This window comes from Gracilinanus agilis, chromosome 4 (genome assembly GCF_016433145.1).
Source record: "Gracilinanus agilis isolate LMUSP501 chromosome 4, AgileGrace, whole genome shotgun sequence".
Classification (NCBI taxonomy): domain Eukaryota; kingdom Metazoa; phylum Chordata; class Mammalia; order Didelphimorphia; family Didelphidae; genus Gracilinanus; species Gracilinanus agilis.
Window position 1 is genome coordinate 54,719,551 of NC_058133.1, and position 24,140 is coordinate 54,743,690.

At 39.1% G+C, this 24,140-nt stretch overlaps 1 protein-coding gene across 1 annotated transcript in view; it reads left to right on the top strand.

Moving 5' to 3' along the window:
- LOC123245871 (carboxyl-terminal PDZ ligand of neuronal nitric oxide synthase protein-like) overlaps nt 1-24,140 on the top strand; it is a 441,624-nt gene that overhangs the window by 60,969 nt on the left and 356,515 nt on the right. The gene's annotated exons all lie outside the window — the stretch shown is intronic.

The window sequence follows — 24,140 nt, forward strand, 5'->3', positions numbered from 1 at the left end:
TTCCTTCCTTCCTTCCTTCCTTCCTTCCTTCCTTCCTTCCTTCCTTCCTTCCTTCCTTCCTTCCTTCCTTCCTTCCTTCCTTCCTTCCTTCCTTCTTTCCTTTCTTTCTAAAAACAAACAAATACTTGCCTTTTGTCTTAAAATTGATTTGAAGTAGGGGCATCTAGGAGATCCTGGGGAGCAAAGGGATGAGTTTCAATCTCAGCCTTGCCACTCACCTGTCAGTTGATTGTGCCTTTCTGCTGGGATCTCTTGGGAGCTTTGCTTGCACCATACTTATGCACACTTCATGTCTTTTGCTCATTCAATTCAATAAGCATTTATTAAGCACCCATATAATAAGATTGTGCTTGCCACAGAGGATTCAAAGATAAAAAATGACCAGTCCCAGCCCTTAGGGAATTTACTAGGGGAAACTACATGCCCAGAGATAAATAAGTGCCAGGCAATTTGAAGGTGGAGAGAGCATTAAGAAGTGGGGTGGGGTGGGGAGGGAGATTGGACAGAGTTCAGATAAAGCTAATGGTTCAGGATCAAAGAATTAAGAGTTCCAAGGGTTCTCAGTGGCTCAATTCATATCTGCAAAAGAATCCCTGTTGCCTCCTTTGATAGGTTGTTATCCAGTCTTCACCTAAAGACCTCAAGTGAGGAAGATTACCCATCACTTTCTGAGGCCACTCATTTTATTTTGTTATTTTTCAGTTGTGTCCCAGTCTATGTGACTCCATGAACTTTGCCCACTGATTTTTCTTGGCAAAGATGTTGGTTTGACATTTCTTTCTCCAGCATGTCCCCATTTTACAGATGAGAGACTGAGGCAACTAGAGGTTAAGTGACTTGCTCAGTCTTTTTAAGACTAGATTTGAACTCAGGTCTTCCTGACCCCAGGCAGTTAGGTTGTACAGTGGTAAGAGAGTGCCACCTATCAGGAATCAGGAAGACTCATCTTCCCAAGTTAAAATCTGGCCTCAGACACTTATTACCTGGGTGACCCTGGACAAGTCACTTAACCCTGGCTCAGTTTCTTCATCTGGAAAATGATCTGGAGAAGGGAATGGCAAGCTACTTCAGTATCATGAGGAGTTAGATTTGACTGAAAAATGAATGAAGAGCAATAACTTGATAATAAAAATCTGACACCAGATTTTGTGCTCTATCTGCTGCACTACCTAGATGCACATTTTACTTTCAGAAAGCTCTAATTATGAGGAAGTTTCCCTTGATACCAAGCCTAAAATCACTTCTTTGGCAACTTCTTCCCATAGTTCCTAGTTCTGCTCTCTGGAGCCAAACAGAATACTAGGAGATGCTTAATAAATGCTTGTTAAATGAATTAATGATTGAAGTCAAATTCCTCTTCCATGATAGTTTTTCAGTTACTTGAAGGCAGTTCTTATGGTTCTTCCTCTCCCCAGCCTTCTCTTTTCCAGAAGAAACATGCCCTACTTCCTTAATTAGATCCTCATGGAATAGCTTGAGGCTCTTCACCATCCTGATTGCCCTCCTGGATACTTTTCAGCTTTTCAGCATCCTTCAGAAGGTATGGCAGCCTGGACCAAATGGCCTGATATTCCATTTGGAGTCTGACTGTCCAGAGTTGGAGCCTGGAGTCAGAATTGTGGTTCAGTTGTTTTTCAATCATGTTTGACTCTTCATGACCCCATTTGGGGTTTTCTTGGCAGAGATACTGGAGTGGCTTGCCATGTCCTTTCTAGCTCATTTTTAGATAAGGAAACAGACAAATAGGGTTAAATGACTTGTCTAGGGTCACACAGCTTATTAAATATCTGAGGCTAGACTTGAACTCAGGAAGATGAGTATAGTTAGACCCTTTATCTCCCAAGTTCTGGTAGCTATCCCTCTCTTAATTTGGATCAATGATTTTATTTTTTTAGTGCCATATCACATTGTTGGCACATATTGGGCTTGCAGTGCCCTAGAACCTCCAGATCTTTTTTAGACAAGCTGCTAACTACCCATGTGCCTCCATGTTATACTTGCAAAGTTCATTCTTTGAACTCCAGTGTAAGATATTACATTTACCCCTATTACATTTCAGCTTATTAGGTTTAGTCCAAATGTCCCGGCCTGTGAAGGTCTTTTTATATCCTAATTCTATCATTGTAAAGACCTCAGTAGCCTCCCTAGCCCTCGAAACAAAGGAGCCTGGGGAAACACATCCCCTGAGTCACCCTGTCAAAATAAATCCATCTGTAACTTGAGTGGCAGGGAGTTTGAATATCAACAAGCTGCCAATTCCCCATGAGTCACTCCTGTGCCCCAACAAGCATGAATCAGCACCAGTCCTCAGGTCCAGGACCTTCCCTCCCCCACCCTATGCTTGAACCAGACCTTCTAAAAACCTACCAGATTTACTGGTTTGGGTGCCCAAGTCCACCGGGGTCCTAGGTGACCTGATGTATTTATATCCTCTTTGTCTGCCCTTCTTTATTACAAGTGACTTTCCTCTCAACAATCTGATTTGCCATACTGTGCTGTGAGCTTCACATTTCTTTGTACTGACATATTGGTATCATGAACCTTTTTTAATTTTTTAATTTATTCATTTTTAAGAATTATTCCAGTTTCTTTTTTTATTCTTATTCATGATTCTCTCTAAACTCTGTCAAAAAAAAGAGAGTAATAATGGACCTTTTTTTTTTTAAGCCTTTACTTTTTGCCTTAGAATTAATGCCAAGAATTGGTTCCAAGGCAGAAGAACAGTAAGGGATAGGCAGCTGAGAGTAAATGACTTGCCCAGAGTCACACAGCTAGGAAGTAACTGAGATCAGACTTGAACCCAGGATTTTGGATTCCATGCCTGACTGACATGCTTACTTTTTCACTCCTAATTCTTTGGAATTAACACCTTCCATCTCCCCTTTATGGGTTGTTTTCTCTGATTAGACTATAAAGTACCTTGAAGGCAAGGATTTTCTTTTCCTTTTTTATTGGCATTTTAGCATTTGCATGGTCCTTGACACAGTTGTTCAGTTGTCTTCATTCATGTCCAACCCTTCATAACCCCTTTTGGGTTTTCTTGGCAGAGATACTGGAGTGGTTTGCCATTTTCCTCTCAGTAACACTTCATAGTTGAAGAAACTGAAGCAGATTGGGTTAAGTGACTTATCCAGGGTCACACAGCTAGTAAGTCTCTGAGGCTTTCCTAACTGGAGGCCCAATGCCTCTATAAAGTCCAAGAGGGGACCTAGGTAGTCTCTTCTACCACAATATGCACTTAAAAATGCTTTTAAATTTGACTCTGTGTGTGTTTCTGAAAAAATTCTACCTAAATATGACATTTCAGCAAAGTCTTCATTGATGAAGTGAATATCTGTTGTCTGACTATCTGAAGTTTGGATATTGTATTGAGCCTGACTAGCATAAAATACATTATTACATTATCTATGGACAATTTTGAGCCAGTATATCAGGAGAGGCTTCTAGTTTCTGTTTAGATAAAATGAAGGCCTAAATCTAAGTGGCAGTGAGCATAGATAAAATGGCAGCCTGGATCTAAGTGGTAGTGAATATCAATACAATAGAAACCCAGATGTAAGTGGCAGTGAGTATAGATACAATGGAGGCCCAGTTGTAAGTGGTAGTGAGTATAGATACAATGGAGGCCCAGTTGTAAGTGGCAGTGGGTATAGATGCAATGGAGGCCCAGTTGTAAGTGGTAGTGAGTATAGATACAATGGAGGCCCAGTTGTAAGTGGTAGTGGGTATAGATACAATGGAGGCCCAGATGTAAGTGGCAGTGAGTATAGATACAATGGAGGCCCAGTTGTAAGTGGTAGTGAGTATAGATACAGTGGAGGCCCAGTTGTAAGTGGCAGTGGGTATAGATGCAATGGAGGCCCAGTTGTAAGTGGTAGTGAGTATAGATACAATGGAGGCCCAGATGTAAGTGGCAGTGAGTATAGATACAATGGAGGCCCAGTTGTAAGTGGTAGTGAGTATAGATACAGTGGAGGCCCAGTTGTAAGTGGCAGTGAGTATAGATACAATGGAGGCCCAGATGTAAGATTTGAGTGATAGTGAGTATAGAGAAAGTGGAGGCCCATATCTAAGTGAGGTTCATTTCACCCTCAGTGGGGTCAATGCACAGACAGACAGATAGACAGACATACACACACATACCTCTTCACTTATATTATGCCAAATTCTCATCGACATTTTTAATTTAACTTATTGAGGACTTAAGAAATATAAAGAACCCTAGATGACCATGAGCAATCTGGAGCCAGGCCTTTTCCTCCTTGCTTTTTTCATCTTATGATTTTTAGAATATTTTTAATATAATGGGTATATATTTTTTTAGATGCACAGTTCTTAAAACATGATGTCATTATGGTTTTGTTCCTTATAGTTCTTTTTTCAACCACTAACTGAGATGGATAGAGTAATGTTTTATCCATCTCAGTTGGTGGTTGAAAAAGGAACTAGGGTATATTTTTAACAGCTATAGCAGAAAGTCTCATTTCACAAAAACAAGATGTTATGAGCTGTAGTAAAATGTGTATTGCATTGCATTATTTGACAAGGCAGAGATTGCTCATCCATTAGTTAAGATAATGAAATTTTCAGGTCGAATTCTTGATTTAATAGACAAGACAAATCTATTAATTATTCTCGTTCAGATAGAGTTCAACCTAACATATAAGTCTAAAGCAAATGTGTTCCCTAGTCACTCATATTTTGAAATATCTAGATCTTTAAAATAAAATGAAAATTTCTTTGTTAGGTCAGTCAAGCGATTAATAATCTTTACTTATTTTTATTTCATTTATAAGGCAGGTAGTTTTAAAATTCGGTAGTGTACAAATATTTTTAAATTTTACTATCCATACCTCAACTTTTTCATGAATGAAGTCACTTTATCTTTTTGGTTCAGAGTAGGAATTTGAGAATCTAGTGTTGATTTATTTAAAGAACTTGGTTTTTTTACAGGTATTCGCCAATTATGCAAGTTTCAGGAAGAAAATTTTGTTTAAATGGATTTACTTCCTCTTTATTTTTATCACTGAGAAAAATGGCATTTTCTTCTTTTAGTTCTAACATCCTTTTAAGTATTTTGTCAAAAGAAAGCCAACACATTTTGCAATTCTTTAGAAGCTCCTTATGTCCAGCTCCCTATGTTCTGCCCCTTATGGACACCAAATTTCCCAAAGAACCTTCTTCTTAGTTGATTGTTTTTATTTTTACAGTATTAATAATTTTTGTGACAACTCAAAATATATTATATATAGCTCCTTGCTCATATTTCTCAAGATAAGAGATTTTGGAGCTTGAATGAATGAATGAGTTAATGAATAAATGAAAATAATTATTAAGTGCATATGATGTATCAAGCATTGTGCTAAACTCTGAGCCTGGAAATACAAATAGAAAAATCAAGACAGTTCCAGTTCTCAAGGAGCTCACATTATAACTGAGTGAGACAACATATAAAAGAAAGTTCAGCTGCATCTTAATTATATATATTGCTTCATCCACTTGAAGTGCAAAAGAGAAAAAATTCAGCTTTTCCATTAATTGACTGAAAAGATGTTTAGACACATTTAGAGAATTCTTATTCCTAGTATGTTCACTTTATTAGATTTCATTCCATCTGCAGCTTAGGCATTTATTTATTTTTTCTTTCTCTTAACTTTTTTCTTTTTTAAAAAAAACTTAAACATGTTTTATTGGTTAGTTAATTTAGAATATTTTTCCATGGTTACATGATTCATGTTCTTTTCCTCCCCTCCAACCTCCCCCACTCCCAGCGCTGACATGCAATTCCACTGGGTTTTACATGTATCATTGTTCAAGAACCTATTTCCATATCCTTAATATGTAGCTAACACATTTATACAGAGGAAACAATGACAACTTTCCCTCTACTGATAACAGTGCTTGTGAATCCCAGATTTTGGGCTTTTGCTTTTCCCACCTTCTGCTAGAAGCTTTCCCCAGTCTTCCTTAATTTTAGTCCCTTTCTTCCATGATCATTCCCAGTTCGTCTTGTATGTTTCCTGTTAGTATGTTGTCATCTCCATTAGATGGTGAACTCTTTGAGAACAGAGACTTTCTTTTATAATTCTTTGTAGCCGTAGTTCTTAGCACAATGCTTGGCATGTAGTAGGCACTTTTATTTATTTATTTATTTATTTATTTTTTAAAAGCCCTTACCTTTTGTCTTAGAATTGGTACTGTGTATTGGTTCCAAGACAGAAGAGTGGTAAGGGCTAGGATATGGGGGTTAAGTGACTTGCTCAGGGTCACACAGCTAGGTAGCGTTGGAGGTCAGATTTGAACTCAGGAGTTCCTGTCTCCAGGCTTGACTCTACCCACTGAGCCACTCCATTGCCCTTTCAAGTAACTGTAAATAGTTACTTTTAATAAATGCTAGTTGACTGATGGATTGAACTGATTTCTATTTGCTCCTTCCATTATTTCTGTTGTCTTATACTTATTTCAACTCTCCATTGAACTTTATCTTCAACCTAATCATGGATTCCTTATAAAGAGATTTCATTTCATTTAAAAATTAGACAATAATATTTTAGTACAATTGTATATTTAACTTTAAATTTAGTTATCAAACATTTCAAACTATTATTTCCATTCTCAAGTTATTTCCATTTTTAAAAGTTGCCGAATTGGTGTTGTTGTTGAAATTAGCTTCCTCTTGTACGTAATAAAGTGAGTTGATGTTGAGAAATACAGCAGATAGGAGGGAACCTTAGCTTCCACACAGAGTCTGTTTAACTTTTGGTTTACACAGTTGATGTTTAAACGTGTCAAGCAGCTCAAAACACGGCTCATCTGTGTCATGAGCCTGTGCCAGCTGACAGAGAAGGTCAGATTGTGCCCGAGTTGAGATTCAACAGGCACAGAGTCAAGTTTGACTTCATTGGCACATACTATATTACATAATTGCTGGGCTGCATTTACTGTCAGTTGGAGTGGATTTGCCAAGTTTGTCTCGCTTTTGTTGATTTTGATTCGAACTTTGTTTCCATTGAAAGAAGTCAATGGATTTAGGTGGGGGTTGTACTAAGAAATGGCCGGACCCTTGCTAAAATTCCCTCTCCCCTCCCCACTCCAGGGTCTCTTATTCCCTCTCCATCCGCCTCCTCCAGAGAGGCAGACCCTACGGTTCTGGACAATTGGGCTGGAGAAGGCAGTGCCTCCAGATTCTTGGAGGTGAGGAGGGTTAAACGTTCCATGTACTCTGGTAGGCAAGGAATGTCCAGTCTGGAAAATAGCAATTAGGTCAGCTTGCAGGAATGTAAAGGGCATTGAGAGGGGGAATATAAAGAAAAATGTCAAACTTATAAGAGCTCTATAGACTGGAGCTAACATTTCTCCATCACCTCTGTAAGGTAAGGTATAGGGTGCAGAGTGGCAGATCCGTTTTCAGATTAGGCCATTTAAGAAGACATCTTTTGGGGCTGCTAGTGGCTCAGTGGATTGAGGACCAAGCATAGAGACAGGAGGTCTTGGGTTCAAATTTGACCTCACACACTCCCTAGCTATGTGAACCTGGGCAAGCCTCTTAATCCCAATTGTCTAGCTCTTATCACTCTTCTCCCAACATTTAGTATTGATTCTAATATAAAAGGTAAGGGTTTAAAAGAAAAAAATATATACCTATATACCTATCGAACTTGTCCTGGACTGTCTTCCAGCACTCATCAAGTATTTATTAAGCCCCTTCTGTGTGCTAGGAAAAAAAAAAAAAGAAAAAAAAAAAGAAATTGTCTCTGCTTTCTAGGAACTCCTCTTCTATTGGAGGAAATGATATATACACATGTAAGTTAAACAAAAATATAGAGAATAAATACAAGGTGAAGACAAGGTGGGGAGATATGGGGTCAGGGAGAGAGGAATTAGAAAGGGACCCATGTAGGAGGTGGCAGGGGAGCTGAGCTCTGAAAAGAAAAAGCCCAACTAGAAATTCTCAGAGGGAGAGAAGGGGAAGGACATTCCTGGCACTGGAGAAAGACTTTGCATAGCAATGGAAGCGGAAACTTAGGTAGGCCTGTTCCATGCCTGAAGGGAGAGTAATATGTAATAAGTCTGGAAAGGCTGACTCCAGCCATATAGTGAAGGGCTTTGAATACTAAAGAGAGAAGTTGGTATTTTATCTTAGAGGTCCATAAGGAATCACTGGAGTGCTTCCTACCGGGGATTGATAAGGGTCAGACTTGGGTTTTAGGGATATCAATATGGCAGCTATTTGGAGGGCAGATTGGAAAGAGGAAGAGACTGAAGATTGGATTGATTGGAAAGAGGAAACTGAAGATTGAAGATAGATTGGAAAGAGGAAGGGAGACAGATTCAGAGGCTATAGAAAGTTTTCCCAGTGAGGATGAGGATCTGAATTAGGGTAGTGGCTCTGTGTGTGTGTGTGTGTGTGTGTGTGTGTGTGTGTGTGTGTGTGTGTGTGTAGAGAAAATGGATGACTATGTGGAGGTAAGTTGAAAAGATTTGGCAATTAATTGGAGAAGGGGGGGGGTGATGGAGAATAATGATTTAGGGAATTCCAAGGTTGCTAAACTAGGTGCCTGGGAAAGTATGTCGCCCTTGACAGCAACAGGCAAATTAGGAGGAAGGTTGGGTTTAGGGGAAAAGATCAATAAATTGTGTTTTGGGATATAGTTTGAGAGAGCGCTCACATATCTAGTTGGAAACATCTATTGTGAAGTAGAAATATAGTCCAGGACTGGATGTATAGTCCTGGGAGTCATTGACCCAGAGATGGTCATTGAACTCTTGGTAACTGATGAGATTATGGAGAGAGAGGGTCTAGAGACAGAGGTAAAGACAGCTTAGCACAGAACTTTGGGCTAGAGTCCCAGTTAGGGTTTAGGACATGGGACGTGGGTGGTGATCCATCAGGGAAGACCAAGAAGGAGCCCACAAAAAGAAAGATGGGAGAATCAAGAGAAAGCAATAGTGTGAAAACTTAAAGAGGCTGGTCAGCAGAGGTCAGAAAACAGAATATAATGAACTTTGGGGATGAAAAACTGGCAAATTGCTGGATAGAGTTAGAGAGATATTGCCTAGTGGGAATATATCTAATGGAATTGTCTTGAATGATTGGATATTTTACATTTGCACATGGAGAAAAATGGATTCTTTCTGAGTAAAAAGGTGGCTTAAAACTCTAGGTCTAGCTAAGGCTCCCTTATTTTCAGAGACCATTTAGGGAGCAGCATCTATCTATCTTCTATCAGTGAAATTCCAGTTCCTTCTATAAGCGGGAGGGGAAGGAAGGCAAAACTGGGAACAGTTTGGGAATGAATTGCATGGGGATCCTTTAAAACTTTAAAATTTCTTTTCTCTGCTTCTCTGTGATCTTATCACTCTCTTTCAACCAGAACAACTTTCTCTCTTCTTGCTATCCCAGGCAATAAGGCAATAGTGGGTCTATTCTTTCTAATCCTGATGTCAATCTATGTTAAATAATGTTGTTGTTGTCATTGGTTTTTAAAGAAACCAATCTCAGTGCCTTCTGCCCTGGAATTTCACATTAACTTTATTGACCATTGGGTGGAATTCAGTATAAAGTCCTTGGACCCTATTCAAGGGGATTTAGTTACTAGCATACCAAAAGGTATTTCCATGGCAGCAACTCTGAGCCAAGTATCACTGGAAGTTTCTTTCCAAAGCACCTTTCTTCTAACATTTAGAACCACATCAGTGTGTTTATAGCAATAACAATTTTGACTAGGGCACAGCATTTATGACAGGTAGGTAGAAAATATATTTTTAAAAAATAACTTTTGAGAAAAACGAGGAGGAGAATAGGGAAGGACCTCATCTGACATCATGTCATACCAGCCATAGAAGCAGAACAAACCCAGTAGAATGAGAAAGAGGAGACGAGAGAAGAGGCGGAATGGTGGCAAGAGTTTGGACTCAAAGGACCTGGACTGGAATTTTAGTTCTGCTACTTATATTTATTTCTTTGGGAAAGTCACTGTATTTTTCAGGTTTCAAAAACCTTTTTCAAAAGTTTCCCTTTCTTTCCCTCTGTTGCATAAAATTTTTAGCCTGACATTTAAAGGTTTCCACAATCTGGCTCCTGCCGTCTACCTTTTCTGTTCTTTTCTTTAACCCTTACTTTTTGTCTTAGTAACAACTCTAAGACAGAAAGGCAAAGGCTAGGCATATTGGGTTAAGTGACATACCCAGGGTCATAGCTAGGAAGTGTCTGAGGCCAGATTTGAACCCAGGACTTCCTGACTTCAGGTCTGACTCTCTATGCACTGTACCACCTAGTTGCCCCCATTCACCTTTTCAATGTTGAAGACTTCTGCAATCATACAGCTACCCTGCTTTAGGTCATTATCACCTTGTGCCTGCTCTAGTGCAATAGTCTATTGTTTGGCATCTGTGCCTCAAATCTCTCCCTTCTTTACTCGGCTGCCAAAGAGATTTTCCTAAACCACAGATCTGATCAGGTTACTCCTATCTTTGATAAATCCCTGTGGCTCTCCATTACTTTCAGAATCAAATATAAAATCCTCTGGTATTTGAAACCTTTTACAGTCTAGCCCCTCCTCCCTTTCCTGACATTTCTTCTTCCTCCTCCTCTTCCTCTTCCTCCTCCTTCTTTAAAAACTCTTATCTTTTGTACTAGAATTGATGCTAAGTCAGGGCAGAAAAGCTGTAAAGCCTAGGCAATTGGGGTTCAGTGTCACCCAGAGTCCCATAACTAGGAAATGTTTGAGGTCAAATTTGAACCCAAGGCCTCCCCTTCAGGACTGGATTTCTAAGTATTGAGCCACCTAGCTACCACCCTTTTCTGACTTCTTCCATTTCATGGTTCAGGCATTTACAGCTGTGCCTGACTCTTCACCTATTTGTTTTTGTTTTTTTTAAACCCTTACCTTCTGCCTTAGAATCAATACTATGTACTTAGAATCTATTGATTCTAAGGCAGAAGAGCGGTAAGGGCCAGGCAATGGGGGGCTAAGTGACTTGCCCAGGGTCACATAAGTAGGAGGTATCTGAGGCCACATTTGAACCTAGGACCTCCCGTCTCTAGATTGGCTCTCAATCCACTGAGCTACTCAGCTGCCCCATTTTGGATTTTCTTGGCAAAGATATTGGACTGATTTTGCCATTCCCTTCTTGAGTTCATTTTATAGATGATGAAACTGAGGCAAACAGGGTTCAGTGACTTGCCCAGGGTCACATAGCTAATAAATGTCTGGGGACATATTTGAATTCTAGAAGATGAGTTTTCCTGCTCCCTTCTAATGCTTTACTCCCCTCCCGTTCCTACTCTCTAGTGATGCTGCTCTCTCCTTACTCTTCTGCCTTTTTCATTGGCAGTCAGTCCCCCATGCCTGTTTTGTTCTGCCCAGTCCAGTCATCTCTTCCTCTTGGCTTAGGGCTCAGCTCAAATTCGACCTTCCACAGGGTCCCTTTCCTGATCCATTCCCCTGAACACTGCCCCGCTGCAGCCCCCTCACGCCCATGGTATATAATACTCCATTAATAAATGCTCGTCATTGGCTAACTTTCCTTCACGCAGTCTCTGTTCTGAGTCAAACTGGCCCGCTGCCTGTTCCTCCTGTCTGCTATTCCTCTCTTGCTTAGGGTACTGCTTTTGCACCTTGGTTCCCTGCAGCTGCAATGCATCCCCCTCCCCACCTTTGCCTGTTAGAATCTCAACATTCCTTCAATGTGCAGAACCCCTGCCTCTTCCTAAGGGACCTTTCTGAACTCTTTTGTTTAAATTTGTTTATATCTTGTATTTATTTAACTGCCATTTCCTTCTCCGGCTCATTTTATAGGGGAGGCAAACAGGGTCAAGGGATTTATTTATTTATTCATTCATTCATTCATTCATTCATTCATTCATCCATCCCTCCATTCATTTATTTATTCACTCATTTATTTATTTGTTTGTTTATTCATTCATTTATTCATTTATTTGATTATTTATTCATCCATTCATTCACTCATTTATTTATTTATTTGTTTGCTAATTTATTTATTCATTCATTTATTTGTTTATTAGGTTTTTTTGTGGTTTTAAGTGGTGTACATTTAAGATGAAAATCTTTCACACATTCCCAGGCTCCTTTCTCTTCAGTTTGAAGATGTAGGAGAATGGGGCGGAGTATGAAGAGTGGGAACTGGGAACCTAGAACACAGTACTGGGGAGAACTGAGTAGTAGTTAGCTCAGTTTAGTTTTTCAGTGACAGACATCCAACCAAAATGGCCACTGATGTAGTTAGAGGAGCTGATGCTTCTGAGGAGCCTGGAAGGGAAGCATATGTTCACGGCACATGGAGGGCAATGTCTAATGCTTGCTATTGACAGCTGGGGTCCTAATGCTCTCAGATCCCCAGCCTCAGGGCCAGTCAGCACTGGCTGCCAAAAGCAATTGGCCTTGTCCTGCTAGCTGCCCTCTGAGCTCCCACCAGGTTCCTGCCATAATTTCCCTCCAGAGAGATAATTGGTTGGTTGTTGCTTTGCTGGCTTATTTATCAGAAGCCCAACATTTCAGCTGATTTGTCAGAGTAAGGGTGGTAATGGACGCCCCCTGACTGTAGGACGTACCCTGGATCTTTTTTATAAAAGATCCTTATCTTCTGTCTTAGATTCCATACTAAGTATCATTTCCAAGGCAGAAGAGAGATAAAAGCTGGGCAATGGGGATTAAGTGACTTGCCCAGGGTCACACAGCTAGGAAGTGTCTGAGGTCACATTTGAACCTAGAACCTCCCATCTCAAGGTCTGGTTCTCTGTCTACTAAGCCATGTAGTTGCCCTCCTACTCTGGACATCCATAGGAAAGAGAGCCTGCCTTCTCTTCCTTTCTTTGGGGATGCTGGGAGATTAACTCAGAGCTGTTTACTCTATTTGTTAAGAGCTACTTGGGGTGGGGAGTAAGGGAAAGAAACTTCATCCAAAGCTATCAATTTGTTTTACTTTTAGAACTCAGTCGAATCAATCTGAGACTTTTCTTTAATGCTTCAGGGATTCTTATCACTTCCAGGATCAAATATAAACTCTGTTTGGCACAGAAAGTGCTTGACAACCTTCCTGCCATTCCAGTCTTCTCCTTGACACCCCTCTGTGTACTCTTCAGTCTAGGCACACTGACTTGCTTGCCTCTTCCTCACATAACTTTTGGGCTTTGGACTCACCTCTACACTAGCTGTCCCCCATGCTTGGGGTCTTTCCCTTGCCACTTCTTGTCTTCTAATTTCTTTTCTCAACTCAAATCCTACTTTCTACAGGTGTCCTCTAGAAACTCGGGTCATCACTCTGAGATTATTGTTGTTGTGGTATAAAACAGTTCATGACCCAATTTGGGGTTTTCTTGGCAAAGATCTGGAGTTATTTGCCATTTCCTTCTCCATCTCGAGGAAACTGAGGCAAACAAGGTGAAGTGACTTGCCTGGTATCACACAGCTAGTGTCTGAGGTTGGATTTGAACTCATGAAGATTAGTTTTTCCTGATTCCAAGCCCAGTGCTCTATCCACTGTAGTACCTAGCTTCCCTCACTCTCAGGTTACCTTCCATCTTCATACCCTAATCACTCATGCAGTTAAGACATCGCCTCTTAATGTCATTGATCCTCTTTGAAAATGAAGGATGAAGGGACAGCTAGGTGACTCAGTGGATGGAGAGCTAGCCCTAGAAATGGGAGGTCCTGAGTTCAATTTGACCTCAGCCACCTCCTAGCTGGGTGACCCTGGGCAAGTCACTTAACTCCCATTGCCTAGCCTTTACCTTACTGCTCTTCTGCCTTGGAATCAATACATAGTATTGATTTTAAGACCCAAGATCAGGGTTTAAAAAAACAAAGGAAAACGAAGGAAGAAGACCAACAGAGCACAGTGCTTGAAGGTTGGTAAGTAGTTTATGATTGTTTGCTGATTGACTGACTTCCCTTTGCATATGCCCTATTCTAGTCAAACTGGTCTGCTGTTTGCCATACTCAGCCTTCCATGTCAGCTGTCGCCTGTGTATCAAGTCATCTCTGTTCACTGTCACCTCTTAGGATCCTGAATTTCCTTCAGAACACTACTCACTTGCCACTGTGATATCTTGGGTGTGAATAGTTATTTACATCATTAGAATGGGAGTGCTCCTGGATGGCAGGGACTCTTTTTACCTTTATTGTTATTCTAAACTCTTAGCATAGAGTGTGGCATCATAGTAAGCTCTCAAATGTTTGTTGACTGACTACTGATCAAGTGCATTACAATATCTGTGTATTCTTCTGTTTAGAAAGGCTCACAAGTGTGTGTGTGTGTGTGTGTGTGTGTGTTGTTTATATATGTGTGTGTACATATTGATATAAATTTGAATCTACAAATTAATTTAGGGATTTATTTTCATTTTAAGTTATAACAAACTCTAGTATCCTTTTCTTTAAAGTGCTTCCCTTCTGTCTTAGAACTGATACTAAGTATTGGTTCCAAGATAGAAGAGTAGCGAGGGCGAGGCAATGGGGGTTAAGTGACTTAATTCATATAGCTAGGAAGTGTCTGAAATCCTGATTTGAACCCAGAACCTCATGTTTCTAGGTTTGGCTCTCTATCCACTAAGCCACCTACTTGCCCCCATAGTAAGCTCTTAAATATTTGTTGACCAACTACTTAAAAAATACATTATAATATCTGTTGTATTCCTAGGTTTAGGCACACGTACACAATGTGTGTGTTGTTTATATATGTGTGTGTACATATATGCATATATACATAAGCTTGAATCTACAAAATAGATAATTTAAAGATTTATTTTCATTGTAAAATTATAACAAATTCTAGTGTCATTTTAAGAAGGTAGTCCCAATAATGTATATAAAGTATTTCATTTATAAAAATATGTTTTAAACACAATTTTAGGCTAGATTTAAAACATTTTTAAGAATTTAGATTTTTAAAAATTAAATAAAAGTTTAGAAGTAATTTTATTTTTCTAACTAAATTCCAGTATTATAAGGGCATTAAAAGAAAGAGATATGGAAAAAATGCAGCAATAAACATTTTGTTAACGACTGATAGAATAAATAAAAACTACAAAAACAAGAAATCAAAAAGATGTTTATTAAGCCCGCACTTTGTGCCAGGCAATGTGCTAAGTGTCAGAGATACAAATACAAGGAAATAAGACAGTTCCTGCCCTCAATGAGCATACATTCTAATGGAGAATACTATGTTGAAAGAGGTGCTGAAAAGCAGGAGTGAGGAGGAAGAGGGAGAGATTAGAGAGGACCAGTTTTCTAGATTTTCCTAGGAGGATTAGAGATTTCCTAGCAAAACAGGAAGCAGCTACATTGCTATGGATAGAGTTCTAAGGCCTGGAATCAGGGAGATTCTTCTTCTTGGGTTCAAGTCCAGCCTCAGACACTTACTTGCTGTGTGACCCTACGCAAATCACTTAATTCTTTTTTGCCTTAGTTTCCTCTTCTGTAAAGTGAGCTTGAGATGGCAATGGCAAACTACTCTGGTATCTTAGCCAAGAAAACCCAAATGGAGTCAACAAAGAGTGACATGTCTGAACACAGAGAAATAAAGCAAAAGGCTCATCAGTGTGGATGAGCCAGAGTGGAGTCTCAAGTTTTCCATCTATTTTTCATTTAAGTCCCTTTCCTCTGATGATTCTTTCCTATTTTATCTTGTATATGTTAACTTGCTTTGTTTCTGTTTGTTTGCTTCTTGTCCCCCTAAATTTCTGGCAATCTCCTTGAGGGCAAGGATTGTCCTTTGTCTTTTTTTGTATCTCCACCACTTAGCACAGTGACAGGTACCTAGTGGGTACTTAATACATATTTATTGATTGATTGATTGCTTGGGGGAATGGGGATGATCTGAGTGCGAGACCTTGGTGAAAAACTGCAGGTAGTCATATATCATATCTTGTAAAACAATTTAATTTGATGTTAGGATAAGACTCTCTTGGGTGATTATAGCAAGAGTTCTATGGATCTTATGGAGATCAGAGTTGGGTCTGTGACTACACTGTACACTAGCAATTAGTACAGGCATCTTCAGAATATTGAGAAATTAAGTGACTTGCTCATGGTCAAATGGTCAGCCTATATCAGAGGCCAGACTTGAATCTGAGTCTTCTTAGCCACCACTGTATACAGTCTTCAGTCTCATAGCGATTACTATCTATAGCTAACTAAAAAGAGCCTTTTGGTCTTGCCACATTTGATGGCCATGAGAAAATGATTTGGAAATGTACTATGTACCTACTAGGTACTTAATATTGGAAGAGGATTAAACTTCAGTTAATCTCTCCTCTCCCAATCCTTTCCAATCTTCTTATTTCTCTAAGATGTTTAAATCTAGAAGTGAGAGCTCTAGCTACTTTCCTTTTTCTGTTTCCTCCCTTCAATCTTCTCTCTCCCTTAAGAGATAGCCATTCCCATTTGAACTCTTAGGCCTCTGGGGACTATGTGGCTGGTGCTTTGGGGTTCATTGTCTTTGTACTTTGCCCAGATGTTTGGTTCCTAGGAGTCAGTAGAAAAGGGGAGATATTAAGCTGTAGGATTTGTAGACTGTAGGAAGTGGTTTGGAGGGTTAACAGTTTCCTCAAAAAAAAAAAAAATAGGGAGCAGCTAGCTAGGTGATGTAGCTGGGATAAAACCCTGGGGTCTGCAGTCAGGAAGACCTGAGTTCAAATCAGCCTCAGACACTTGCTAGCTGTGTATCCCTGGGTAAGCAAGTCTCTAAACCCTAGGAACTCAACATCAAACCCAGGAACCCAGGAGTGCTACAGCTCACCTTTTCCTTTAAGCAAGAACAATCCAGAACCAGATCTAAGTGGTCTTTTGCTTATTACTACAGTTTTTATTTTGGCCCTACTGTCTACAGGTCCAGTTTTATGCTTTGACTTTCTCCTCGTGCCTATAGGGACTCAGATTGGGGTAGATTCATTTGTACAGACCTTCCCTTGTGTGTTTTATGTACAAATGTTATTGTGAATTTGTGTTGCAAATAACTGAGTCTTTCATTTCCCAAATGTTCATTAAGTGGCTATTCTGTATGAGTAAACTATGTTCTCTAGACCTCCAAGTCCTCAAGTGTAGAACAAAGGGGTTGGATTAGGTGATGATCTCTGAGGTCTCCTCTAGCTAAGGATCCGTGATCTTAATGATCTCATATGAGAGTGTTTTTGTCTTTGTAAATAGGCTGTCAGTCCTTGAGAAGAGGGACTGTGTCCTTTTTTTCTCCTAGAATATAAGTACAGTTTAAGTCCCTCTTCCTCCAGCCCACTGGGATTTCTTCTCCCTTCTGAACTCATAATACTTATTGTTTGTACCTCTGCTTTGGCAGTTAATCATATAATGTTGTGTATGCTTATATAACTGTTTCATTTGCATAACATTCACTTAATTACAAATTACTGCATTGCTCCAAATAGAAATTAAGCCTGATCTTCCAGTTCTTAAAGAACTTGACAGAAAAATAAATTGGTGTTAATTATTGGAGTTGTTCTAGTTTTCTTTGTTACTTAGAATACCTCCACTTTTATTTAGATCAATACTGTGTTTTCCCAAAGTTCCCAACAGCCCTTCAACTATTAAACAGGAGAATGTGGGCATGGTAGTGGCAAGCTAGAGAGGAGAGGCCTTTAACTCTGAGCTCTTCTTTTTTATGTTGTCCCAAGTGGAAGGACTTTGGTAGATGAAGAAAATGAGAACTGACTTCTTAGATAGAGTAGGGAAACTCATTTTCTTAAAGGTTAGTTCTTTGTAGGGAACTCTGTAATTATTGGTGGGACCGAGTAGCAATCCTAATTTAGAAAAGCAGCCAAAGCCATGTTTTTTGTCCTTCATTTCAAAGAGGACAAATGGCATCTAAGGTGATATCTTGACTTGAGCATGAAGTGGATTTGTGAAGCAGAGTTGCAAAAAGCTGTTAGCCTCACTTCTTCTTCCAGAGCCATCAAAGTCCAGTGGAAAGACACAAAAAATCAGGATGGCTGGTGATGCCAGGTTATAGTGGATGACCCTGACTTCTTCAATGACCAATCTCTACGTGCTCCACAACACGGGCTTTAGCCACCTTTATGGCTTTTGGAACCAATTGTTCTCATCTGTTCATTCTGTCAGAGGAGTTCTTCACATGCTTGGGATAAACATCCCATTAACCAAGTGCTGGGTTTGAGGCTCGTTGGTTACCTTCAACATGGTTTAGCCTGCCTGACAAGATGGTTTTACCAGGAGGTGGCTGCTGGGCATACTATAGCTTCTTGGAACCATAGGTGAGAATTGGGTGACAAGTGGATGCCAAAAGGTATAAAGTACATGGAAATTAAATGTTCTCTAAATGGACTGAAGAGCAGCCAAACCTGAATCTTTAGTCTGTTCTGGCCTAAGAAATTCATAATCTTGGACTTTTAGGTCATCTTGACGGGTGAGTTTTCACATTATGCAGGGAATCTCTTTTCTAGCATAATTTAAGTAGAGAAAAAGAGAAGTTATAATTGAACTTCTAATGGGATCAGAATGTACAAGGTTTTTCATTAACTAGCCATGATCAGGTTCTTTATTATATGGAGATTCATTTATGAGAGGGGTATGTGAAGTGGCCTTGGAAGGAACTTTGAAAAATGGAGAACACTATTCAGATGTGCATACTAAGAAATTCACTTAATATTTCTCCAATTATTTAAATTTGATTTTATTTGTACAAAAGCAAATCATTATTGATTAGAAAAAATGCAAATCAAAACAATTCTGAGATATTATCTCAGCCTATCAGATTGGCTAAAATGATAAAAGGGCAAAATGACAAATGTTGGAGGGATTGTGGGAAAACGGGGACACTACTACATTGTTGGTGGAACTGTGAACTGATCCAACCATTTTGGAGAGCAAGCTGGAATTATGCCCAAAGAATTATAAAACTCTGTGTACCCAGGGGGCAGCTAGGTGGCTTAGTAGATCAAGATCTGGGCTTAGAGATTGGAGGTCTTGGGTTCAACTTACTTGCTGGGTGACCCTGGACCCCCCTACTGTCTAGCCCTTACTGCTCTTCTGCCTTAGAACCAATATCTATTATTGATTCTAAGACAGAAGGTAAAGGTTTAAAAAATTAAAGTATACTCTTTGACCTAGCAATATCACTAATAAGTTTGTTTCCTGAGTGATCAGGGAAAAAGGAAAGGAACCTATATGTTCTAAAATATTTATGGCAGCTCTCTTTGTGGTGGCAAAAACCTGAGAACTGAGGGGATGGCTTGGGGAATGGCTAAATAAGTTGTGGTATATGACTATGATAGAATACTACTGTGTCATAAAAAATGACAAGCAGGTTAATTTAAAAAAAAAAGAAGGGAAAGAGCTACATGAAATTATAAAGAATGAAATGAGCAGAACCAAGAGAACATTAAATATAGCTACAGAAATTGTCTGAAGAATAACTGTCTACCTCCAAAGAGAGAACTGATAAATAGAAACAAGTAAGACATATTTTTATGTATACATATATCTTTTTTGTCAAATGATGCCTTCTCTTGTGCGGAAGGAGTAGGAGGGAGATACTTGGAAACTTTAATGTAACAAACAAACAAACAAATTAATTAAAAAAAAGAAATTCACTTCTGGGTAGTAAGGAACCATGTATATTTTCTTGTGGGCATGAGAATATGGGAGGAAGCATTCTGTTCAGGTTGAGTCAGAAGTACTTGCAAAACCCTAAGGGAGGTAACAGATAATAGATGAAGGTAGGATGTGACTGTTTTGTTTGGGAAAGAGAAGCATGATAAAGAAGGTGAGAGGCAAGTCTACTACCGGAAATTGGGGGTGGAAGGCATGTTCAGGAATGGGAGGTGGCCACCTTTGGGTCTTTGAGGCATTAGCAGAGTAAGAAGTTGAGTACAACTCCACCTTTTTTTTTTCTCTTGATACTTTTATGAGAGAGGAGTTAATTATACTCATTTTTTAGTGGAGGGACCTGAGATAGAGTAGCCAAGTGATCTGCTTCTGGTGACCCAGTTTAGGAAATGTTAAGAGGGGGAATGATGTGAACCCTGTTTTCTGGGCCTTTTATCCTGCCCAGTGTCTTATTGCCATATACCTGACTACCTCTCTGAAAATTCGTTCTCCACTTGTCTTCATGGAGTTAGAACATAATGTTCTCCTACATAAATCACATAGCCTTGCATGTTTTAGGTGCCAATAATTGCTTATTAAATTGACTAAATTTTGTCAAGCAGGGAGAAATTTGAAGTCAAGTTAAAAAAAAAAAGGTAGAAGGTTTAAAGCTTCCATAGAATGGTTGACTTGGCCTGTAGTAGACTCTTAACCAATGATTATTGATTAGTTGGAGAATGAACAGCCTTCAGAGGAATTCTGAGGATTCACTTCAGAGGAAAAGTGAAATTAGATAGTAGAGTTAGGATAGATACTTATTTTTAATAGCAAAATAGATAAGATCTATCTTAAATTGGGTGTAATAGAATTATTGGAATATGTCATCATAATTTCATTGGGATAAAATTTCCTGGTGATATCACACATATCTAAAAGGACTGGTTTCCTAACTGATACTAGGTCCTGACAAGTCTTTGTTGTTGTTCATTTGTGTCAATTGTGTCTACTTCTTTGTGACCCCATCTGGGGTTTTCTTGGCAAAGATACCAGAGTGGTTGGCCATTTCTTTTTCCGTTTTATTTTATGGATGAGGAAATTAAGGCAAACTCAGTCAAGTGATTTGCTTAGGGTCACAGAGCTAATGTCTGGAAACATATTTGAACTCAGATCTTCCTGGCTCTACACTTGGTGCTCTATTCATTGGGCCACTTAGCTGCCCTCCTGATAAGTCTATCAATCTATAAACTGTCTAATTATAGTACTGGAATCATAAAAATTAAAATGAATATATAATAATAATAACTTTAGCTATTATATTTATTAATAATCATTAGAAGTAAAGGAATAAATAAGTAACAAAATAAAACCACATGCCATGGCTAATCTACCTGTTCAAAGAGCCCAGTCCACCAAACCGCCATTGGAAGAAAAAAATCTTGCTAATCACACAAGACCCCTCAATTTTATCCCCTATCTATGTCACCATGTAATGACAGGAAGCCAGTAGGCTCTTGGGAAATGTAGTTCAAAGGTCCCAAATTTCCAATAATACAGATGGATTCCATAGTATACAACACTACATTATAACCCAACTTCATTGCAGTGCTTGAGAAATCCCCTCCGTATCTCTGTCACTTAGAATCCTTAGCTTCATTCAGGGGCCAGCTCATGAGTCAACTACTTCACAAACCCTTTTCATGATACTTCCATATGTGAATGTCTCCCTTCATTATTTTATATTTACTTTGAATTCACTTATTTGTGCACCTGCTGTTTCCCCTCTAGAATATAATCTCCTTTAGGAAAAAGGCTGATGTGTGTTTTTTTTTTAATTTTTAATTTTTAAAAAAATTTTCCATGGTTACATAATTCATGTTTTTACTTTACCCTTCACCCCCTCAACACACCCCCCCCCAATAGCTAACTCGCATTTCCACTGGTTTTAACATGTGTGCTCAGTCAAGACTTATTTACATATTGATAGTTACATTGGTGTGGTCTTTTCAAGTCTACATCCCCAATCATGTCCTCATCAACCCAAGTGTTCAAGCAGTTGTTTTTCTTCTGTGTTTCAGCTCCTGTAGTTCTTCCTCTGAATGTGGGTAGGGTTCTTTTCCATAAATCCCTCAGAATTGTCTTGGGTCATTGCATTGCTGCTAGTACAGAAGTCCATTACATTTTATTTTACCACAGTGTATTGGTCTCTGTGTACAATGTTCTTTTGGCTCTGCTCCTTTGACTGTGCATCAATTCCTGGAGGTCTTTTCAGTTCACATGGAATTCCTCCAGTTTATTATTCCTTTGAGCACATTAGTATTCCATCACTAACATATACCACAATTGGTTCAGCCATTCCCCAATTAAAGGGCATACCCTTGCTTTCCAGTTTTTTGCCACCACAAAAAGCGCAGCTATAAATATTTTTGTGCAAGTCTGTTTATCTATGATCTCTTTGGGGTACAATCCCAGCAATGGTATGGCTGATCAAAGGGCAGGCATTCTTTTACCGCTCTTTGGGCATAGTTCCAAATTGCCATCCAGAATGGTTGGATCATTTCACAACTCCACCAGCAATGCATTAATGTCCCAATTTTGCCATATCCCTCCAACATTCATTACTCTCCCCTGCTATCATTTTAGTCTCTGAGTTGTTTTCATTTGCATTTCTCTAATTATTAGAGATTTAGAACACTTTCTCATGTGCTTATTGATACTTTTGATTTCTTTATCTGAAAATTGCCTATTCATGTCCCTTGCCCATTTACCAATTGGGGAATGGCTTGATTTTTTATACAATTGATTTAGCTCCTTGTATATTTGAGTAATTAGATCTCTGTCAGAATTTTTTTTATCACCTCTATTATTTAACATTGTACTAGAAACACTAGCAGTAGCAATAAGAAAAGAAAAAGAAATTGAAGGTATTAAAATAGGCAGTGAGGAGACTAAGCTATCACTCTTTGCAGATGATATGATGGTCTACTTAAAAAATCCTAGAGAATCAACTAAAAAGCTAGTAGAAATAATCAACAACTTTAGCAACGTTGCAGGATACACAATAAATGCACATAAATCATCAGCATTTCTATATATTTCCAACACATCACAGCAGCAAGAGGTAGAAAGAGAAACACCATTTAAAATGACCCTAGAAAAAAATAAAATACTTAGGAATCTATCTACCAAAACAAACACAAGAATTATACAAAAACAACTACAAAACACTTTCCAAACAATTAAAACTAGATCTAAACAATTGGAAAAATATTGAGTGCTCATGGGTAGGATGAGCTAACATAATAAAAATGACCATTCTACCCAAATTAATTTACTTATTTAGTGCCATACTAATCAAACTACCAAAAACCTTTTTTACTGCATTTGAAAAAAATGTAACAAAGTTTATTTGGAAGAACAAAAGATCAAGAATATCAAGGGAAATAATGAAAAAAAATGTGAAGGAAGGTGGCTTAGCAGTACCAGATATTAAGCTATACTATAAAGCAGCGGTCATCAAAACAATATGGTACTGGCTAAGAGACAGAAGGGAGGATCAGTGGAATAGACTTAGGGTAAGTGACGTCAGCAAAACAGTGTATGATAAACCCAAAGAGCCCAACTTTTGGGAAAAAAATCCACTATTTGACAAAAACTGCTGGGAAAATTGGAAAACAATATGGGAGAGATTAGGTTTAGATCAACATCTCATACTTGTAATAGGTGAATTAAACAGGTAAAGGGTGATAGCTAGAGGTAATAAACTAGTTGTAATAAGGGACTAAAGACTGGAGGGTAATAAGGGAATGGTAATGAGGGGATAAGGCACAGTGGATGGGGTTTGTGAGTCCCTAAGTCAGTAAGGTGGGAAAGGAGGGTACAATGGTGGAGGTAGTAAACTGAGGTGGTAGGAGGTATAAGGGAAATGAGTTTAGGGAATATCAGACGTTGAATATAAAGAGCCACAAAGGGAGAGGATGAGGTAATTGCGCAGGCAGCTGCAGCAGGGAGACACAGCCTGGGTACTCCTGTTTGAGACAGAGACACTGAAGGGAAACAGACTGAGCCCTTCAGGTAGGAAGGGCACTTCTACAGACAAGGTTCGAGCCAGCCAGAAATGGCTTGAAACTGACTAAAAGGCTTTCTAGTCAGTTTCTCAGGTTCACAAAGGAAGAATCCAGAGGAAGTATAGAGATCACCACTTCCTCCAAGATGGACGCCTCCAACTCCCCTCAGGACCCAAGAGAAAACTGTTCCTTTCTCCCCTTCTCCCTCTTTTATCATTCAACCAAATGATTTAGCCAAAGGTTTGATTAAGTGACAAACAGGGTTTATTGAGTTTCAGGGTTGATTGTAAAGGACCAAGGGATATAAGGTATCTCTAACAACTGCCTAGGGAGAAGCTTCAGGTGGGGGAGGGATACAGGAATGTGAGACTGAGAAAGGACCTGCCTCACTCAGTCCTGGGATGTTTTGTTGCCTTTAAGGTTTGGAAAGTTGCATACAATGATTCAGAAGATAATTTGTATCCAGGGTAAACCCTACTTGACTATGGAGAAACTAAAT